The 8,585-nt window shown below is 38.0% G+C and overlaps 1 pseudogene; it reads right to left on the reverse strand.

The window, feature by feature from the left end:
- Positions 1 to 542: 542 nt before the first annotated feature.
- Positions 543 to 7,533, reverse strand: LOC103262511 (annotated as a pseudogene).
- Between the last annotated feature and the right edge of the window lie 1,052 nt (positions 7,534 to 8,585).

Genomic DNA, 8,585 nt, shown 5'->3' on the forward strand with positions numbered 1-8,585 from the left:
TTTGGTCTACTTTCCCCCCACTTGATTGTAAGCTTTAGGACAGTGAAGATTTTTGACTACATGGTTCACTGTTAAATTGCCAAACACTACCTAGCCCATAATAGGTTCTCAATGTGTGTTTAATTGGTAAATACTTACCTTACAGGTTTATTGTGAAAACCATATGAAATAACATATAGACAGTATGTCATGAGATTAAGTACCATGGATGTGAATTATCATTTCCCAAAGTTGTAATTGACCATTGCCTATCCAGAGCTCATTTCTCTGTTGGTAAGATACCTCTAGCACTTATTTCTTTGCCTTTTGTGTGGTTAGTTATTTAGGTGTCTGTATCAGAAATACTCTCTCTGATAAAGTTAGGGCCCTATCTCAAAGTCAGGCTAGAATTCTTGGATCTGATCTAGGAGAAGAATGACTAAACTTCTAGCTTCTGTAGGCAAGAAAAATCTGAAAGAAAATGCCCAGGAGTAAAATTGCAAGTTAGAACCCAAGCAGACAGTCCAGCTTCTGTAGACCACGCAGAGTGAGAAACCAGTTACCGGGAATGAGGATGTGAAATCTAAGGGAAAGCAAGAAGTAGGTTCTCTGCCTCAAGTATCTCAAGACCTCTTCATTAATGGTATGAAGTTTCGACTCCATTGAAGTGGAATAACAGCATAACATGGGAACAATATAACTTTGGCAGTAGAAGCCTAGAGTGAAGTAGAGGAGTATAGGTCTTCCAGGACCTGCAGACAGAAAAGACCAGGACTAAGAAGAAATGTACACAGAAAAATAACAGATAAAGTCATCTTTTGAACATTCTTATTGTTTTCTGTGGTTATCCCCTCATCTCCTAAAGGGTATGGCTATCAGCAGTGTCTGCTGGGGAGGCGGCCTTAGGTCAGGTAGGGAGGAGGTTTAGTCAGTGAAGCCTCTTGATGTTCCTGAGTCGATCACTGATATTACCTGAGTCAAAGACTCCATACTCAAGATTTTATACTGTGAGTGCCACTGGAAAGGAAAATGCCTTTTCAATATACAGACAGGGCTATGGCCTAATGCAGAGAATAGGTGTTAATCCAGTTGGATAGATAATACCACCATGAACTTTGTATTTCAGGGGGAAATGGCTTATTTACCTGCAGTACAGTCATAGTGTCCCATTTGGAAATCTGGTTACTCTGATGGTGCTAGCAGATGGTGGGTCTAGATGTCATGCAGCAGGGATGACCTGGTGTCCTTGATTGTGGTCAGTTTCATAAGGCAGTCTAAGCGAGCTGCCAGCCACGCTTTTGACCTCATGATGTCTCCCATTTCTGGGACTCATTCCAGCCTGGGCAAAGAGCTTGAGTCTGATAGCCCTGTGTTCCCTGCTGGAATCTTAAATAGAGTTAATGACCATCTTTCTGAGTAAGGCTGCCAACCATGTTGGTTAGTGCTTCTTTAAAATCCGAGAATGCGTCTTAGCTGACCAGCCCACCTATTCAAACCCCTATGCCTCCCCAAACCTTTAACAAAAATACTGTGAAGACAGTCTAAAATGTTCCTCTGTGAACCCAGAGCTCTAATGCTTCTGATACAAGTACCACCGGTACATTCCATAGCAAATTTGTTGTACCGGCAAAAGTTGTGATAGATAGCAGTGGTGCTGATGGCAGATATTGGAGCCAAAGCTTCAGTTTCAGTTCCAGCAATTACATTCAGGTCATTTCTAGCTGGAGTATGATCATGACAAGGCTAGGAACAGAAGTACTGAAAATAGCACCTCCTTAACTATCTGAGAGAACTTACAGCTGGTACCTGAGCTAAGCATTAGGGAAGACTTGGCTTGTAGGCTGCAGAATGTAGGGTCCAGGGATACCAGGTTTGAGAGGCAAATAGTAAATTGGAACACCAATATGAAGGGACTGGTCATAAAGGCAGAGAGTAGCTGTAAGTCAACAGGGTTCAAAGCAAACTTATCAGACAGAGGTAACTGAGAGGTGCTTTGAGACCTTGGAAACTAGGAGGGAGTTGTTAGCGTCCCAGAGAAGTGAATTCCAAACTTTGCCGATCCTCAAAATCACCTAGAAGGCTTGCAGAAACCCAAGTTCCTGAGTTTCATCTAGACTGTCAAATCAGTATTTCTGAGAGTAGAGCCCTCACTCCATATTTTTAAAATAATTAAATAAATAAATAAATACCCCTTTCATGGAAATGCTGACCCTTCCTTTCCCACAAAATGGCTACTACTTCTAAGAGTTTCTAATCAATCCGCAGGAGATGGGTCTATTTTTCTTCCTCAAATATTTAGAAAATTTCACAGAGGGTGATGAGACAGGTGCAGGAAAATTCCACTAAAACAGATATGTTAGTACTGGTAATGACTAGCATTTGGATGGCATTTTACAATTTCAAAGAACTTTTTCACATCTAGCATCTCTTATCTAGTTTAATTCTCACAATAGGCCTATGAGGGCAGATATTAATATCACCATTTCACAGAGAGGAAAACTAAGACTAAAATGAGTAAGCGAACTTAGCCAATAAAGAGTAGAGTCAAGACTCAACTTCAAGCCTTCTGGTTCTAAATGAAGGCGTCTTATTCCTAAAAGTTCTAAAAATCGACCCTCCATATGACCCTGCAATCCCCCTACTGGGAATATACCCGGAAGAACTCAAATCACTCTATCAAAAAGATACCTGCACACAAATGTTTATCGCAGCATTGCTCACAACAGCAAGAACCTGGAACCAACCATGTTGTCCATCAAAAGAGGACTGGATTTTCAAAATGTGGTATGTATACACAATGGAATATTATGCAGCCATTTAAAAAAACAAAATCATGAATTTCACAGCAACCTGGATGAAATTAGAGTTTATAATACTGAGTGATCTTTCGCAGAAACAAAGATCTGAGTATCACATGTTCTCACTCATAAGTGGACCTTGAACAACTACCGCAATACTATATGAAAATGATTGACAGTGGCGGGCAACTACGGGGGGAGGGGGCGGGGAGGTGGGATTAACGGTAGTCAATATCTGTCTGGGGAAGAGGGGGCATACCTCATCAACAAGGGTACCTGCACAATGAATATTTGTATACTAACACTTAACTGTACCCCACCATTTTAAAATAAAAAATATATATAATTAAATGAAGGCATCTTTATAGCTCATCTATGAGGTATAAAGAGGTAAAGAATGAAACAGGAATAAGAGTGAACAGCATACTCTCATAGAAGGTTCCATATTTCCCAATGGATATCAGTATCAAGGCTTGGTTTTATAGATTTTTAAACAAGGGGTCCTGAAACAGGACAGAGCTGTTCAAAGCTGGAACAAGCAAGAGTGAGGCACTGTAGGTATATGTCAACTCAAAGGATGGTCCCTCATAAGAAAATTAAAAGAGCAGGTACTGGCTAATATTGATGTGTGAAAAAAAATATGAGCGCATTCTGGTTTAACACTAAGGTTAAGAAAGGACAGCATGGCAGACAGTGTATTTGGAAGATATAATTCTTCCTAACATGCTCAAAGGACTGGGGAAACTGTAACAAAGACATGGGAGGGAAAACTGCTTATTTTGAGTTGCAAAATGATGTCTTATTCTAGGCAGAAAGCTTGGGTTCTGCTGAGTTCAGCCAGGCCCCCCGCATTAACTCATTCTATGACAAAAGAGAATGAGACTCCATCTCACTTGCAACACATTGTTGTAGGTGATTGTATAGGAGTCTACTGGAGATTTCTGGGAGAAATAGAGAATTCCCTTTGCCAAAAGGTACCTATTAGCACCATTAAGTCTAAACAGAACTACATTTTAAACACTGAATGGACACTCATACATGTCTCTTTGTGCACATGTGTCAATACTTTTTGTTGAATATAGACCTATCAGTGGAACAGCAGAGTTACAGGGTATACACATCTAAGCTTTAGCAGATGCTGCCTAATGCTCTCCAAAATGGTTGTGTTGGTTTTCACCAGCCCACCCCAGCAGTGTGTGAGTGTACTCTGTTTCACTTCCTTGCCAACACTTGATATTCTCATGTCTCTAGATAATAGCTATGAAATTGTACCTCCGTTTAATTTGCATTTTCCTGATTATCTATTGATATTTTATGTTATTTTGAAAGAAGGTATTCAGATTCCTTCTTTCATGAATTGCTTTTGCTATTTAAGGTTTTTAATTCACTTGCAAATTAATATTTATATGTGATTTGAAATAGGGATACACTTTTACTTTTTAAGTTTTCATTTTTTTTACTTTTAATTTTTTTTATTTTAAAGATGTGGGGTACAACTCAGGGTTAGGTATACGAATGTTCATTATGCAGGTACCCTTGTTGATGAGGCAAGCCCCTCTTCCCCAGGCAGACTCCCGCTACTGCCAATTCTGCTTCCTCGCCCCCCTTCTGGCAGTTTCCTGCTACTGCCAATCCTTTGCTTATAGTATTACAATAATTGTTCAAGGTCTGCTTATGAGTGAGAACATGTGACACTCAGTTCTTTGTTTCTGTGATACATCACTCAGTATAGGGATGTACTTCTACACACGGATCACTTGTGGTCCCAGTGCATTTTTTAATCATCAGTTCTTTTCATGCTAATATATAACGTCTATCATTGCGTATATCAAGTGTCTGTGTATTCATAGGACAATTTCTGGGTACAATGTTCTGTTTCATTGGTTTTGATGTGTAGGCTCATTTGATTGGAAGTCTTTTTGCTTGTTTTTTCGCTTTTAGATTAAAGTTTAGTTAAACTTTATATTTCAAAAATGAATGTATAACTTATGCACACTATAGTTTGCTCTTTGTGGCATACAATCATATAACTACCAAGATAGTCAAGATATACACAAACTCCATCAAGCCAACCACTTTCCTAACCACCAGCCCCTGAAAACTGGGAACCACTGATCTGTTTTCTGTGTTTATACTCTTACCCTTTCCAAAATGTCATGAAAATGGAATCATATAGTATATAGACCTTTGTATCTGGCCTCTTTCACTTAGTAATATGCATTTGAAATTCATCCATGTTATTGCATCTATCAGTAGTTAATTCCTTTTTTATTGAACAGTATTGCATTTTATGGATATATTTAGTTTATGGATGCACTAGTTCAAGGATATTTGTAATATTTGCAGTTCTTATGATTATGAATAAAGATGCTATAACCATTCACATGCAGTTTTTTGTGAGACATAATTCATGTTTATTATGGGTAAATAACTAGAGCTATGATTATTGAGTTGTGTGGGAAGGGTATGTTTTACTTTACACAAAGTTGTTAAATTGTTTTTCAAGCATACTTTTTGCTTTTCTACCAGCAATGTATAAGAATTCTCGTTGCTCTACATCCTTGCAAGCATTTGACATTATATGTTTTTAAAAAAATATGAAGCTCTTCCCATAGGCTACTAATGGTATTATACTGTGGCTATAATTTGCATTTCCTGCTTTAATATTTATATGCTTATTTTTCACCTGTATTTTTTTTTTTTTTTTTTTTTGGTGAAGTCTCTGTTTAGATCTTTTGCAAATTTTTAAATTAGGTTGTTTGGTATCATTGTAGAATTTTGAAAGTTATTTACATATTCTGAATAGAAGTCCCTTGTTAGAAATGTGATATGAAAATATTTCTCTCAGTCTTTCAGTGTCTTTTTTTCTCTTAACAGTTTCTTTGAAGAAGAGTTTTTCAATTTTTGAAATTGGGGTTTTATTATTTTTGCTAAACAATATTTTAAAAATTCATTTTGAGGCAAAGCTTAAATTATTTAATTTTGATCTATTTATTTAATTTAAAAAAGAAAGCAGAAAAAGGTTATGGCCAAAGAATTGTAGTTAACTCCCACCCCATTCCCAAAACTCCAGCCAGTCACATGAGCATCACCCACATCCCATTTGGTGCCTGATTTTCAGATGGTGGCGTTTTCTATCCCATAATACTGCCTAAAGGCACGGGTCAATGAGTGCCAGTTTTAGTTCTCAGCAGGTTAGTCAAACCAGACAAACTGGTGGATTAAAGTCCAGAAATTCTTTGGTTTTCTGCTCATTGGCTGAACACATACAAACTACCATAAACTTGTAAAATTTAAGGAGACTGGTGGTGGGACATAAGAGTAGGAGGATGGCAGAGAAGAGAAACAATAGGTCACCCAAGTTTTTTCCTGGACTAGTGGCTTCGGATATAGATTTAAAGAGAGGTTGGGGTAGATAGATTTCAGTTCTATTATTAAAAAAAATCATCATTCAAGAAGAAGCTGAGATGTGACATGTGAAAAAGTTCTTCCTGCAGCTGTCTGTCCTATTTTGAGACTGGTGAGGAGGTTCTTCTAGTACCATGAAGTAAGACAAAAGGCAGAGGGAAAATCCTGAGGTTTGTGCCAAATGTGAAACTGGTACACACTCAGTTAACATCCAAAAGCCATCAGGAGTCATCAAAGCTAAATCCCATCTGTACACACTGGCTCTACAAACTGCTGTAAGAGATTCTTGCCAGGAACTAAGTCAAGTTGGTTGCCTGGCTATGGGTGATGGGAAGAACAAAGTATTTTTATTGTCAGAGGGATTTTGGAAAAGATGTAAAAGTTTCTTGAAATCATTCAGAAGGCAAATATAGTCACTTATAAAAATAGAATGGAAGGAGCAGACAAGGAAAGGAAAGTCAGAAGTAAAGGGGCAGAACAGGAGAGAAATTTTCAAAAATAAAATTAACAAGGTGACTCTTTTACAAGGGTGCTGTAAAAAGGACATGGTGGAATGAAGTTTGTTAGCCAAGTAATGATTCAACTTTTAAATTATTATCTTGTTGTTTTTTGTTGGGTGTTTATCTTGTTCAAGTCTAAGATTTGGAAATGCTGAACTTTTGTAAACAAAAGGTAATAGGACATGTAAGACCTCTTCCCTCCCCTGGTCTGCCTCTGTTGAAGCCACTACCAGTGCCTCCTTGGCTGGAAGCTGGAAGCTGGAAGAGTCCTCCATTATATGGACCCAGGATGAAAGGGCATTCTCCTTGTGTGGTTGCTGGGCTCACAAATGTAGTATCCTTTGGCTTTCCACATCTCTAAAATACTTTTTAAGTATTTTGAGTACAGGGATCAGTACACCCCCTCTTTGCATTTACAGTTTTCTACTTGCTATAGGGGAGTAATAACAACTTCTTCCATGAATACTATGTTAGTTTGTTTTGCCATTTACAGTGTTTAATAGTCTTGTGAATGATCTGAAAGAGCTGCTGGCCACCTAGGGATTAGTGTGGCTCGCTATTCCTTCTCTGTCCATGCTTTGCTGGCAAGCTTACTAACAGTGAGTGAAGGTAGAGAAGGAGGGGTTTCTGATCTATCATTATTTATATTTTCACTTCTGGAATGTACTGTAAGTTTATGAGCAAGATGTCTGCATGGTTAGGCTTCCCACTAAAAGAGGGACATTTCAAAGTGGGCATTTTGAACTGGTAGTTGAAGGCCACCACCTAGCCCTGCAGCTGTGCTCCTGGAAAGTCTGGCATGACACTTGGTTCCCAGTGCTGAAGTGCTTGCCTGCCGGAGCTGCCATGCTGTGAGAGCAGCTGGACTGGTGAAAGCTGGGCTCTCAGTTGTTTTAATTTTGATTAAATCTAACTCAATGCTCTTCTATTTTTTTTTTTTTTTTTTTACTTTTGTGTCATATCTAAAAAAGTCTTTACTTGACCCAAGGTCATAAATATTTCCCCTATATTTTCTTCTATAAGTTTTATAGTCTTAGGTTTTACATTTAGGCTATCGTCCATTTTTTGTTAACTTTTGTATAAAATGTGAAGTATGAGTTGGACTTCATGTCCAATTGTTTTAGCACAAATAGTTGAAAATATTGTACTTTCTACCCTGCATTATCATCATGGTTAACAATCAATTGAACATATATATTTATGACATATTTCTGAACTTTTTGTTCTGTTCTATTGATCTATGTATCTATCTGTTCACCAATACAACACTGTTTTGATGAGTATACTTTTATAGTAAATCATGGAACACTGAAATCCTGTACTAGAGTCATCCAAATTAAGAACACATTTTTAAAAATTCATTTTGGCAATTCTAGCTCCTTTGCTTTTCCATGTGAATTTTAAAATCAACTCATTAATTTCTCCCGAAAAGAACAACAACAACATAAAACAAAAACACCGACTTGGATTTTATTTGGCATTGTATTCAATCTATACATCTGTTTAGGGAGAATTGACTCTGCCTTAGCTTTCACTTCCTTTTTGCATGAAGTCTGAAGGTCATTCATAGTTGAAAGTGCAGAGTTTTCTCAAGTCTTTTCTGAGCATTTGTTCAACCCTGGGCATGTGCATTGCCTTATCATTTCCCTGGTATATGTGCAGCTTTTAAAAAGTCCTTATTCACCCAAGTATCTCCTTTTCCAACCTTTTTCTTCTCAGGCTTTCAGCCTGTCTTTGCTTGCTCTGACTGCCACCACCAATACTTTTCCCTTTACATGTTTTGGCAAATACATCTCAGAAAGCAGCCCCAGTGCTGGTAATGCTTCGAGTTAGGTGAAACAAGTGTGAACCACGTCATCAGTCCTTCAGGGAGCTACCATTTGGTTGTAATACTCAACCA

The sequence above is a fragment of the Carlito syrichta genome, unplaced genomic scaffold, assembly GCF_000164805.1.
Source record: "Carlito syrichta isolate Samal-C Ts95f unplaced genomic scaffold, Tarsius_syrichta-2.0.1 Scaffold304529, whole genome shotgun sequence".
Taxonomy (NCBI): domain Eukaryota; kingdom Metazoa; phylum Chordata; class Mammalia; order Primates; family Tarsiidae; genus Carlito; species Carlito syrichta.